General features: G+C 41.4%; 1 pseudogene; it reads left to right on the forward strand.

Annotated features, from left to right (window-relative positions):
- Positions 1-21: 21 nt before the first annotated feature.
- The window catches only part of LOC129525640 (NADH dehydrogenase [ubiquinone] 1 alpha subcomplex subunit 8-like), a 66,148-nt pseudogene continuing 51,530 nt past the window's right edge, over positions 22-14,639 (forward strand).

Genomic DNA, 14,639 nt, shown 5'->3' on the forward strand with positions numbered 1-14,639 from the left:
TTGGGCAGGGCAATACGCGTGCGTGTTGCCAGATGCGCATGCGCAGGCGCCGTGTGGCACTCGGCGGTCGAAAGGGGAGTTCGAGGAGACGGGGGCGACGCGGCTGAGGGCTTCTCGTCGGGGTCGGGGCTGCAGCCGTCATGCCGGGGATAGTGGAGCTGCCCGCTCTAGAGGAGCTGAAAGTAGATGAGGTGAGGCTATCCGGAGGACAGGCAGGGGAGACATGGGGCTGCGGCTTCTCGGGCCTGGGCCTAGCCCCGCTTGGGCTCCGCGGATCCTGGGACCCGGGCCCCCCTCCCCAGTCCTCCAACGCATATACAGGTCGACCCCCGGAGGTCCCCTCCGCAGCTTTGGGAGTCGCCTCCCCTCTCTACCCCACCCTGTCGCATCCTACAGTGGCTCTAGAATCCTCCCCCTTTCGCCCTCCACAGCGACCTGTTTCTCCTTCCGTGAATAATAGTGATACATTTTATTAAGCACCAACGAGTCATTTTCCTTAGCTTATGTCGCTTAATCCTCAAACTTGCATGCGAGGTGAGTATACAACTCTAGGGGCTCACAGTCGAGGGGGACGGTCACCTACCTTAAAGTGGTATGACCGGTGCCGAGTGCATAGAGTGGGGTGACGAAGCCGCGGGAAAATGAGACAATATTGGAGCGTGCATCTACTCACAGCCTTGGGAAGGTGTTTGGTAACAGGACCCATTTAAAGCATTCGTTTATTCAAGAGATATCATTTGAGTAATTAACGTGTACACGTAACGCTGGAAGAGATATACTTCGTGCTTTCATGGACTTTACAATCCAGTAGGGAGACAGACACATAAAGAGGCAGTCACAGTACAATGTAGTTAGTGCTGTGAGAAGTGAAGTAGAAACATACCCTACTAATTATAGCTAACATGATCAAGTCCTTTCTAGATACCAGGCAGGATGCTAATTACTTTCCATGCATTAATTCATTGAATCCTCCCAGCAACACTATAAGGTAGGATATATATATATATATATATATATATATATACACCATATATATATATATACACACACAATTGGTCATATATATATATATATATACACACACACACACACAATTGGTCGTAACGTTATAAATAAGGAATTAGTCCCCGAGAGTAGAAATGATTTGCCCAAGGTCACGGAGCTCGTAAGTAATAGAGCTGGAAGTGAACCCAGGTCTGATTTTAAAACCAGTGCTTTTCCACTATATTATGGGTGAAAACTCACAAGAATGAGACGGCCTAGCAGAACTTGTGTGTTTAGGGAGCCAAGTACAGTTTGATGTGACCCTAGTGGTGGTGGTGGGAAGCAGCAGGTGCTGAGCCTGGAGAGGCAACTCGGGCTGAGGTAGGACTTGGAAGCAGCTTCTACAAGGCCAGACCAAACAGTTTGGACTTGATCCAGTAAGGGAGGTGGTGGGAAGAGGTGGAAGGTTTTAAGGCAGAGGAGTGTCATGGCCGGGCTGGATAGTAGAACAGGCTGTATTAAAGGAGAGGAAGGCCAAGACTAGAAATGATGTACCAGCAATGATATACCAGGCACTATGTTAAGTGTTTTGTTTGTTTGTTTTGTTGTTTATGAGAGTCTCGCTCTGTCGTCCAGGCTGGAGTGCAGTGGCGCGATATTGGCCCACTGCAACCTCCACCTCCCGGGTTCAAGCGATTCTGCTGCCTTAGCCTCCCGAGTAGCTGCGACTACAGGCGCTCATCACCACACCCGGCTAATATTTTGTATTTTTAGTAGAGACGGGGTTTCACCGTGTTAGCCAGGATGGTTTCGATCTCCTGACCTCGTAATCTGCCTGCCTCGGCCTCCCAAAGTGCTGGGATTACAGGCGTGAGCCACCGCGCCTGGCCATATGTTAAGTCTTCTACCTGCAATGCTTCATTTAATCTTAGATGCCTGTGAGAGTGGCAACTGTTATTTTCCTCAGAGGAAGAAATTATTAGCTATGTTCAGGGACTTTATTATATTAAAGTGACATTTACTCTGAGGTGGCAGAGGGGAGCTGCCATGTGGCCCCCACTCTTTTGTTCCCCCCGGTGAACCACCCCCCTGCCCCCACTCCATGTAGCTGGGTTAATCTTGAGTTGCTGTATTTCTTGTTGCAATTTTTATTAGGTTCAACAAACATCTGAAGTTCTACTTCATACAACTGATGTATCTGAAATACATTTGCCTTTACTCTTCACACAATTGAATGAACATACGAATAATTACATAAATAACTAAAATACAAGACAAGGTGTGATTAAATACTATGAAAGGGGGAAGATGTGGTTTAGGAAAAGATTTGAAGTTGTATCTAAATTCTAGGCCTACCTGCCGGTCACCTTGATTACTTGATTTTAGCATTTGCAGACACGGTTATTTGTAAGATGAGGTGATCCCAGCTATAAAATTCTCTGAAACTATAAAGGGAATAGAGAAAGCACTTTTTGGGCATAATGTAAGACATGACTAAATGGCATATGAAGAATGGCATTTATGGGCGGAGATGAAGAGAAGACCCCTCTAAGTGAGGGTAGGGTCCGAGCAAAAGTAAGGAGATGGGAAAATGCAGAGAGTCAAAAAGGAGTTCAGTGTTTTGAGAGAACAGTAAATAGTCAGTCCCTTTTTGAAATGTTGTGGGTGAGAAGGGTGGAAAGATAGTTTGGGTCCAGAAGCCTTTCGGTACCCGTTAAGAAGTTTAGGCTTTATTCTGCTGTTAAGGCTGAATGAGAGTTTGGTTGCTAATATAACAGCAGAGTAAAATAAGAATTGTCATTTAGGGAGATCATGGTAGCAGCTGTGTGAAGAATGGATTGAAGAAAGAAAAAGAAAAGCAGGGAGACTGGTCTCAGTGGCTCTGAAAATTATTGAGAAAGATGTTAATGATCCCAGTGTAATTGGTGCTTACAGAGACTGTGCTTACAGAGAGCAAAGAACAAGTATATCTAGAATTGATCAGACTTAGCAATGGATTAGATATTGGAGGTAGGGAAGGTTGAAGAATCAAAGTCAGATTTGCAGCGTGGCAATAGTACTGGTGAAGCCAGAAAAAGAAGCCCGTTTGGAGAGCGAGTTAAATACATTTTGGACCTCATTGGCTTAGGAGTTATGACACATCCCCATTGAAAAAGCAGTCAGAAGCTTTGGACTGGAAAGTCCTTGGACACATTTGATAATTTTGAGTAAAAACAAAAATAGCTAATATTTATGGTGTGCTTTCGATGTGATAGGCACTGTTCTTATTATTTTTATATATATTAACTCATTTAATCTTCATAACAGTTCTATTAAGTACTATTCTCTGTTTTACATAAATTTAGGAAAACTCAAGGCATGGTATAAATAAAGTACTATAAAAAGAGGTACAGACGTAGTTTAAGGAGACAAGGACAGGACTAGAAGGTTGATTGGCTCTAGATGGTGACTTTGTCTCAGTTTCCACACCTGCAGACTGTGTAGCCCTGCTGTGCAGTGAGGCTGTTGTGAGAATAAATGAGAAGGATGTTGAAATTCTGTGTTGTTTGAGACAAAGAGATCTGAATGAATTTGAGACGATATTCATGGTAAACAGCTGTGAAAGGATGTTGTTTCTGTTGGAATTCATCAGTCTCAGTGAAGAAGCAGGTGAGGGGATATGGTGACATCTCAGGCTCATCCACCTCAGTGATGGTGATATAATGGGAAGAAGCCTGGTTGGAGGTCACAATCACTGTGTTCTAGTTCTGGGGTTGCCACTGACTCACTGTGTTGTCTCTAGCACATCCCTCTTTTTCATTAATTATGAAACAGACTCAATGTCTTCCTTTATTTTCCTGTGACAGGGATGGTGTTTTATATGCTCAGCAACATGTGTATACCTTCATTTTGATAAGATTTCCACATTTGTAGGGAAATAAATAATGTGTCAGGCTTTTTGGGCCGTATAGTTTTGGGCCTTTGAATAATTGAATCAGCCAGTTAAAGCTCTTTTAAGGCATATGACAAGTAAATATAACTAACTTAATTATTAAAATATATTAAGCTTTTAGAAAAGTTTGAGTGTTAGTTTTTATTCTCCTAGCTGTTTATAGGTAATAAAACAAGCAAATGTGTGCCAGTTTACCTAAATAAATTCTTTTATTTTCAAAAACTTTAATACAAAAACTTTACAGATTTTAAACATAAATTTATTAGAGTCATCATGGCAGATTTCACTTATGTCATAACTTTATCTTTGATAATTATAACAGTTGCACTATTAATAGACATAGTCATAACTTTATTCTCCTTTCTGTAGTGTATAGATTAATTACTCTTGTCATCTTTCCTTGCCTTTTATTAATAATCTAGCTGCATAAAGTGCATAAAAAATAAAATTACAGCTGGGTGTGGTGGCCCATGCCTATAATCCCAGCACTTTGGGAGGCTGAGGTGGGAGGATCATCTGAGGTCGGGAGTTTGAGACCAGCCTGACCAACATGGAGGAACCCCGTCTCTACCAAAAATACAAAATTTGCCGGGTGTGGTGGTGCATGCCTGTAATCCCAGCTACTCAGGAAGGCTGAGGCAGGAGAATCACTTGAACCCGGGAGGTGGAGGTTGCGGTGAGCTGAGATTGCGCCACTGCCCTCCAGCCTGGACAAGAGCGAAACTTGGTCTCAAAAAAATAATAAAATAAAATTACAGACTGTTCTCACACAACAATTTTTAATTTTACAAATCAAATTCAGTAGTGTATTAAAGCATAATACACTGTGACAGACTAGATTTTATTCTAGAAATACATTGGATCAGTTTTACAAAATCTGTTAATGCTCTATGTTACATTTATAAATTAATGAAAACAAAGCCTAAAAATTTTAGTCTTTTCTGGTATAGAAAACAACAGTAAAGCAAAACTAATTAGAATTAGAAAGAAGCTTTCTTAACAAGGAATATCCAAACAACTATATTCCAGATACCAACAGCAAATATTATACCAAACTTGCTTTTAATTTTAGAAAAAGGGAAGGTTGTCTGCTGTCATTGCTCTTCATCTGTATTGTCCTGAAGGGGTTGGTTAAAGCAATAAAATAGGAAATGAGAATAAGAAGAAAAAAATAAAGTAGCAGAAGGGAAAGAGACAGTTTTTATTTGTAAATGGCAGTTTTTCTGTTAATCTTCTTGAGTTTTGTGTCAGAACTAACAAGAGTTCAGTAAGATGGCTGGAGAGAAAATACAGTATACAAGCAAGCAGTAAACAGTTTGAAAGTCTAATAGAAAAACTATCCTATTTAGATAGTATCAAAAGTGCTAAAATACTGAGGAATAAACAAGAAATGTTCAAGGTCCCTATAATGAAGGAAACTAGTTTTAACCAAAGGACAAGAATGACTTGACTATGAATAAATGGAGAGAAATACTGTGTTGTGGATGAGAAGGTGTGATTGATGTATTCATATCTGTTTTCTAATTATTGTATCCCCATTTTCTAGCAAAGAGTGGGTGCTCAACAGCTACTTGTGCTAGACACTATTTTGGGTGCTTGGTGTGTACCGTATTCAACATTATATTTAATTACCATAGCTTAATATAGGGAGAATTGATATCTTTACAGTAGTGGATCTCTGTTGAAAACAAAATCCCTTCCCTCTGGGAGCTTATGTTCTAGTCACACACAGACCACTCAGGGGCTCTTAAAATTATTGAGAAAGATGTTAATGACCCCAGTGTAATTGGTGCTTAATACAGAAACTGTGCTTACAGAGAGGAAAGAACAAGTATGTCTAGAATTGATCAGACTTAGCACATGAATGCTAAGACCAGACCACATGAGTGACCACTGATGATAGCTTATATAAGATGATTAGAGAGAGGCTCTCTGAGGATGTGAAGTTTGAGCAGGCACCCAGTATTATAAAAAGTGCCCATTGTTCCCTAATTTAACATATAACTAAATTTAATACAATTTGAATGCAAATTATTGGGGGACGATGTTCATCTGAAAGAATAGCCAAAAAAGTTTTGAAAAGGAAGAATGAGGAGGATGGTTCTCCCAGATAACAAAATGTTATCTTCAGTGACAGTAATTAAAACATTGTGGTATTGGTATAAGAAAAGGTAGTACAGAAAAGGGACCACAGGTCTCTTGCTTAAGCAGCTGTTTGTAGGCCCTGGACAGTTTGCAGTTCTCTCTGAGCTGGCTATATCTACACTGTGTATCTTCTCAAGAAAATATCACTAAAATACTATTGAGCGAAACTGGTGGGCATAGTTAAAGGGATGGCAACCTTGGATATGCTCTGATTTTTAAAAAATTTGTAGATTTTAGTACTTTATTATTAGTTATTACTAGATGGACTAGATGGACTATTACTAGATGGACTAGATGCTCTTTGTGATCTCTTCCAGCCTCATCTTCTGTGACTCCATAGTCCTCTGGGAGTTTTATTTATCCTTTAATTTAATTTAATTTAATTTAATTTTTTTTTTTTTTTGAGACAGAGTCTTGCTCTGTCACCCCGGCTGGAGTGCAGTAGCGTGATCTTGGCTCACTGCAACCTCTGCCTCCTGGGTTCAAGCAATTCTCATGCCTCAACCTCCCTAGTAGCTGGGATTACAGGTGTGCACCACCACGCCCAGATACATCTCTAGTATCTTTACTAGAGACAAGCTTTCACCATGTTGGCCAGGCTGTTCTTGAGCTCCTGGCCTCAAGTGATCTTCCTGCTTTGGCCTCCCAAAGTGCTGGGATTACCTGTATGAGCCACTGTGCCCAGCCTTATATATCTATTAATTTTATTCCAGCAGCAGAAACTCAGCAAAGCTCTCCAGAGTTGGTTCCTCTCCCTGCATCCCAGAAGACTCCATCCTTCTCTACACCCCTTTTCTCTCTACCATAAATAAAGATTCTATTAGGGGTGCCATTTCTTCTGCTCTAAAATGGGAATATTAATCTCTTCATGAGACTATTGTAAAAGTGAAGAAAATAATATATGTGAAAGAGCTTCGTGTTCTCTAAATCACCATAGATTTTAAAGGATCGCTGGGCGAGGTGGCTTATGCCTGTAATCCCAGCTACTTGGGAGGCTGAGGCAGCAGAATCGCTTGAGCCTGGGAGGCCGAAGTTGCAGTAAGCCGAGATCGCGCCACTGCACTCCAGCCTGGGGGATGGGAGTGAAACCCTGCCTCAAAAAAAAAAAAAAAAATTATTATTATGACAGTGTTTAATTTTCTTGGTAAAGTCAGAACAGTGCTACTTTTGTGTTCTCTATTCTGACCCGCATGAGGTAAAGCTGAGAAAGTGGTATTCTGGTTCACAGTCTGTGGCCTTTGTCCCATCTTTCCTTTCCTAGGTGAAAATTAGTTCTGCTGTGCTTAAAGCTGCGGCCCATCACTATGGAGCTCAATGTGATAAGCCCAACAAGGAGTTTATGCTCTGCCGCTGGGAAGAGAAAGATCCGAGGCGTTGTTTAGAGGAAGGCAAACTGGTCAACAAGTGTGCTTTGGACTTCTTTAGGTAAAAATCTTTGGTATCAGTGCCTACTTGGTTGAAGCATAAAGGTTTAAATGAATAAGTGAACAGCCAGCTAATAATCTGGATTTTATTAGGAAGTACATAGGCTTTGAAATCAGACCAAGGTAAAACATTCAAAGGATGATAATTATTTTTGGTTTTGTTTTTATTATCTGGCAAGTTCTTTTATCTCCATGAATCTCAGTTTCCAAATTGTAAAATAATACCTATCTAGGTTTGCTAAGCAAGTGACTGGTGACCATTTTTGCTACAGCAAGGGGAAAGTCTTTTTGCTGTGAAAAATTTGAAAAGGCACGTAAAACAACCTATCACAGTCCTTTTTAAGCAGGCATTCACTAGGTTTTGTCATTACTACAGAACACAGGTATGATGGAAAGAAAACTGTATTCGGAGTTAGGTTTTAGGTAGGTCATTGTGCTTGATACTTAAGTAAAAAAAAACTAAACAGTGTAATTGTAGGAAAATGTTTTAGCAAGCATATTAGCACTCTATTTAAAAGGAGAGAGAGTGAACTCAAAGGAAATTGGCTCTTGTAACTCTGAAGTCCAGAAATAGGCCTGGCATCAGGCAGGGCTGGATTCAAGGGCTTAAATAATTTCACAACTACTTGATGTCTTTTTGCCTCTCCTCTTTTCACAATCTCTTAGTCCTGGTTTTCTCTGTTGACCTCATTTCAGAAAGACTCTCACCTTGCTGTACCAAAAATGGCCACCAGCCACTCGAGTTGCTGTTCTGTTGATACTTGCTTAGCAAACCTAGACAAAGTGTGCCCTTTATCCAGAAGTGAGCAGAAGCTCCTGAACTGAGTCTAATTGTCCTGGCTGGCGGACTTCGTATACGTATCATTGCATCACTTGTGCTTCAGGAGATAAAAAGCTCTAATTGGTCAGGCCTGAGATGGGGAGTGGACTTAGCTTCATCCAAACCACATTGCTGAGAGACAGGGAGGGGTTGTTCCCAAAGGAAAATTAGAAGGATGTTACAGAAGAATGGGGAATGACTGCTGGCTAGGCAGAAACCACCGATGTCCACTACAATGAAGTTAGAGAAAAAAAATAGATACCTTAGCACAGTAGCTGCTTTCCTCCTTTCTTGCATCTGCTGTCTCTGTCCCTATGCAAAGATATTTTTGTGGTTATAATCATAGTATGTATACATTGAGAAATTCATTTTTCACTTGATATTATTGGAAACATCCTTCGAAGTTGCTATATAGTCTTCATGATCATCTTTTTTTTTTTTTTTTTTTTTGAGACGGAGTCTCACTCTGTTGCCCAGGCTGGAGTGCAATGGTGTGATCTTGGCTCACTGCAACCTCTGCCTCCTGGCTTCAAGCGAGTCACATGTCTCAGCCTCCTGAATAGCTGGGTCTACAGGCCTGCGCCACTACGCCTGGCTAATTTTTTTGTATTTTTGGTAGAGATGGGGTTTCAGCATGTTGGCCAGGCTGGTCTTGAACTCCTGACCTCAAGTGATCAGCTCTCCTTGGCCTCCCAAAATGCTGGGATTGCAGGTGTGAGCCACCGCACCTGGCCATGATCATCATTCTTAATGGTTATATATTATTCCATCAGTGGATAAACCAACCATAACGTACCTGACCAATTCCTGTTATTGAACATCATTGTTGATTTCAGTTTTTGATTATTTTGGATAAATCTGCAGTGATTACCTTTGCGTATAGATCATTTTCATCAGTTAATAATTCCTTGGCATAAATTTCCTAACAGTGAGTTTACTCTATAAAGGGCTTTGAACATCATTATGGCTCTTGAACTGTATCGCTTTTTTTTTTTTTTTTTGAGGTGGGGTGTCACTCTGCCCAGGCTGGAGTGCAGTAGCACGATCTTGGCTTACTGCAAGCTCCGCCTCCCGGCTTCACACCATTCTCCTGCCTCAGCCTCCCGAGTAGCTGGGACTATAGGCACCCAGTACCACGCCTAGCTAATTTTTTGTATTTTTAGTAGAGACGGGGTTTCACGATGGTCTCAATCTCCTGATCTTGTGATCCATCTGCCTTGGCCTCCCAAAGTGCTGGGATTACAAGCGTGAGCCACCGTGCCCAGCAAATGCTTTTGTTTTTTAAATGTTGGATCAATTTATGCTGTCCTCAGCGCTGGATTCTGGTATGCATAGTATTTAAATATTTGGGAGGTGCAAATATTTAATTTGCAGTATTTGGGAGGTGCAAATGTTTCAATTTGCATTGATTTGATTGCCAGCGAGATTGAGTGTGTGTGTGTGTTTATTTAAACAATTTTTCTTTTTTTTTTTGAGACAGAGTCTCACTCTGTCACCCAGGCTGTAGTGCTGTGGCGTGATCTTTGTTCGCTGCAACCTCTGCCTCCTGGGTTCAAGCGATTCTCATGCCTCAGCCACCTGAGTAGCTGGGATTACGGGTGTGTGCCACCTGCCTGGCTAATTTTTGTATTTTTAGTAGAGATGGGGTTTCGCCATGTTGGCCAGGCTGGTCTTGAACTCCTGGCCTCAAGTGATCCACCCACCTTGGCCTCCCAAGGTGCTGGGATTACAGGCATGAGCCACAGCATCCAGCCTAAACAATTTTTATTTTCTAAGAGAACTTTTGCAAGCATTTTTTCCATGGCCCAGTGGTAGTACATTTTAAGGAATGTTTGGATTTCACAAATTCCCAAGGTGCCTAACTGCCTCCATAGAGGAATTTCTCACTGCTGAAGTTGCTGGTTTTAGGCATTAGTAGATAATTGTTAGGTATGGGTAACAGGGTCCAGAACAGGGATCCGTGCTACTAGAGTAGTGGCTTGCAGCCCGTCTGCTGCTGCTGCGTTTTGGAGGAATATAAAACTCCCATTGGAAATGGTTGCTTTCTACCAAAGTGATTCTTGAGTAGAAGTTATGTGGGTGCAGGTTATGCTTAGTATACCCGGAAGGGAAACCTAAGAAGCTGGTGACATTGGTGGACCTCTAGGAGAGCAACTGAGTGGCTTATTGGGCAGGGTGGAAAGCAGATTTTTCACTGTATACTTCCTTAAGCCATCTCTGAGATCCTTCCTTCCTGATCCATGTTAAACAAGATTCATGTGAGAGTGTAGCTAGATTTCTGGAGTATGACAGGTAAGCACTTAAATAATAAAATTATTATTTCATTGGGAGAAAGAGGTGTTCTGAATTTCACTGCCTCAAGTATGGCTTTTACATAAAATGATGGTATTTTATTCTTGCTTGAACATGCATACTAGCAGGGTTGAATGATAAGATAAGGAGGATTTTGCAAAAAACTGAAACTTATTCTTCTTATACACAGAAGTTAAATTTTCTCTAGCCATTTTTGATGGCCACAGAATGAATTATATGCTAGCCTGCTTCTTAACAGAGAATACCAAATATAATATAACTTTGTTCTTGATAGCAAGGATTAATATCTGTTTTTGTTCAATGCGTAAATAAAATGAGGACCTTGAGCTTTTGAGGAGTGGAGTACAGTTTGTCTTTATACTGAATGATCCCAGGATCTTCTGCTTGTTAGTTTGTGTATTTGCTTTTTATAATTCTGTCTCTTCCTTTGCCGTTGTCTGTCACGTTTGACTTCTATCAGCATGTCCATGATTTAATTATGCCTCCTTCTCTTCTAAATTTGCTAAGCTGATACCCTTAGAGGAATTGGATCTGAAGAAAAGAATAAATAGGCCCCAAGTAAGAAGTTCCCCTCTGAGTAAAATAGGCGTGCATTAGGCTACGCTCTTTTCTTCTTACTATATAAAGAAATTAGGTTTTCTACCTCAGAAATCTTTTTTGTTTACTAACTTGTTCTCAAATTGAGGATCCTGAAGTTGTCTTGTAAGTGAGGTAAGAATATATACTCATATACCTTTCAAAAAGCAAGGCTATGTATTTGAGATCTGTACCTATTTTTTTCTCACTTTTCTGTTTTTCATTGTTTTGCAAAGAGATGCCCCTAACCCAGCTTTCTTTTCCAGGCAGATAAAACGTCACTGTGCAGAGCCTTTTACAGAATATTGGACTTGCATTGATTGTACTGGCCAGCAGTTATTTCATCACTGACGCAAACAGCAGGCAAAGTTTGACGAGTGTGTGCTGGACAAACTGGGCTGGGTGCGGCCTGACCTGGGAGAACTGTCAAAGGTAAAAAGGCTTCTGCTGGAGGTCTCACTTTCTGACTCGGGTGGGATAAAGGCAGGAGGTGGTCAGCAAAGGGTCTCTGTAAATACAGATATGATGTAAGAACTTACCAGATTTACCAAGCATATTAATTAGGCAGTGATTATACACAATCCAGAAAGGAATTTTTAAAAATAGAAATATTTCTGGCCGGGCGTGGTGGCTCACACCTGTAATCCCATCACTTTGGGAGGCTGAGGTGGGCAAATCATGAGGTCAGGAAATCGAGACCATCCTGGCTAACATGGTAAAACCCCGTCCCTACTAAAAATACAAAAAATTAGCCGGGCGTGGTGGTGGGCGCCTGTAGTCCCAGCTACTTGGGAGGCTGAGGCAGGAGAATGGTGTGAACCCGGGAGGTGGAGCTTGCAGTGAATGGAGATTGTGCCACTACCTCCACTCCAACCTGGGCAACAGAGTGAGACTCCGTCTCAAAAAAAAAAAAAAAAATTTCTTTAGGCCTTCTAGCATGTGCAGATTTGTTTTTAGTTAATTAGCTAATTAAAGAACAGAAGGGAGTAGAGAAAGATAAAGTATTAGTGAAACACTGTCAGTTGAAAACATTGTGGAGGTTATTGTGGAATTCACTGGGGAAATAGGATCAGGCTTATGCCATATTTTTCAGAACATATCTAAGATTTTTTTTTTTAAACTACATTCTTGTAGTTTTAAAAGTGTTTCTCTTTCTCCTATATTTCCTATCTTAGTTGTGACACCACCGTCTGTTGAAACATCAGAGCTAGAAACCTGAATTCTTCATTCCCTACTGATTCCATGCAGTCATCACTTCATTTAGATTAGCATCTTCTGGAATTTTTTTTTTTTAATCCTCTCATTGTTCCTGCTGCTGTTATCTTATTCTTGGACAGGAGTTCTTAACCTGGGGTACATGAATTTCTGGGAGAGGAGGGTGGATCAATGTGGGCTTTAGATGAAATTGAAGAATTGAGGATTAAATTACACCTCCACAAGAAGAGTGATCTGTGTGGAAAACAAATCTTACGTCACTGTGTTTTTAAAAACTGTACGGGGACTCTGCATTGCTGGTGAGATAAAGCATCTTCTCCATAATATGGCATGCAGGCCCTTTATGATCTGACCCATCCCTGCTTCTTCAGCCTCAGCTCCCTCCGTTCCCTGTGGGGCAGCACAGGTAGCAAGGCATGGAGGAAAAAACTCAGGTCTCACTCTCTCTCCTAGGCTGGAATGCAGTGGTGCAATCACAGCTCACTGCAGCCTTGACTTCCTGGGCACAGGTGATTCTCCCACCTCAGCCTCCCAAGTAGCTGGGACTACAGGCGCAGGCCACCATGCCCAACTAATTTTTGTATTTTAGTAGAGACAGGATTTTGCTGTATTACCCAGTCTGGTCTTGAGATCCTGAGCTCAAGCAGTCCTCCCACCTTAGCCTCCCAGTGTGATGGGATTACAGGTCACCATACCTGGTCTAGTTCCCTTCTCTTTGTGTATAGCATCTGTGAATGGTTGGATTATAAGCTTGGTGTCATAAGTAATAACTTAGCAATTTTTTTGTCTTTTATATCTGGCTTGATTATTTTCAGATACTTTCTGATGTACTGAACATATTATTTTAAATAGTTGATAATTCTAGGTTGGAAAGTGGTAGAACTTATACATGTAACAAATAAAACTACCTTTTCTCATTTCTGACTTATGAAAGAAGAAATAACAAGTCATGCTAGTAAGAAAGCATATTTATTCTTGAATCTTTGTATTAACATTTTTTAAAACTCTGTGAGATAAAAAAAAATTCTCTTAACTCTTTTCAAAAGTGTATTTCTCGATCAGGTGCCATGGCTCACACCTGCAATTCTAGCACTTTGGGAGGCTGAGGCAGGAGGATCGCTTGAGCTCATGAGTTCAGGACTAGCCTGGGCAACATTTTTTTTGTTTTTCTTTTTGAAGTGGAGTCTCACTCTGTCACACAGGCTGGAGTATAGTGCCACGATCTCTGCTCACTGCAACCTCTGCCTTCCGGGTTCAAGCAATTCTGCCTCAGCCTCTTGAGTAGCTGGGATTACAGGCACCCGCCACCATGGCCAGCTAAATTTTGTATTTTTAGTAGAGATGGGGTTTCACCATGTTGCCTGGGCTGGTCTTGAACTCTGACCTCAAGTGATCCACCTGCCTCAGCCTCCCAGAGTGCGGGGATTACAGGCATGAGCCACTGTGCCCAGCCAATTTCATAAATGTCTTTAATTCCTTAAAGGAGCTGCAAATACCAGGGAACCACTAGTGGATCATTAGGAACCATCTGTACTTATGACAGGGCGGTGGGATAACTTTCAAAAGCAAACAAACAAAACTAGTAGACTTGAAGACTTAGGTTCCAGCTTTAGCTCTGACATTAGTATGTATCTTATCTTAGGCATGCCAACCTCCCTGGTCTTCATCTGTGCACTAGAGATAATAATGCCTCATAAGGTGGTTATAATAATAATTGTGTGATTGTATACACAAAAGCTCTGTTCCCAATAAAAGGTTTCTGAATTTATACATCTAGGAAGATGAATCTGGTCATTTTACATGAGGTGACTTAAGAGTTCAGAGCAGTGGCTTAATACAACCAAAGTTTATTTCTTGCGCATGGGTTCAATGGGCGCTGGTGGGGTTGGGGAGCAGGGGTCTCTCATCATCTTGGTTATTGAGATCGTGGTCTCCCATTGTGACACCTGCTTTCATGAGTCACTGAGGGAGGGAAAGAGCATGTGGTGGTGAATTTGCACTGGTTTTTAAAACATCTACCCAGAAGTGATGCATCCCTTCGGCTCACATTTGATTCGCTGAAGCAAGTTACAGGGCCATGGCTAACCTCAGAGGGATGGGGGATGTGCAATCCCACCGTGAGGGTGTAAAGAGGAGAATCAGGCTATTTGGTAAACTGTGCTAATTACCACCATGATATCACATGTAGAGATACAAATATATGCTGTATATAAATATAAATATACACATA

The sequence above is a fragment of the Gorilla gorilla genome, chromosome 10, assembly GCF_029281585.2.
Source record: "Gorilla gorilla gorilla isolate KB3781 chromosome 10, NHGRI_mGorGor1-v2.1_pri, whole genome shotgun sequence".
NCBI classification, from domain to species: Eukaryota; Metazoa; Chordata; class Mammalia; order Primates; family Hominidae; genus Gorilla; species Gorilla gorilla.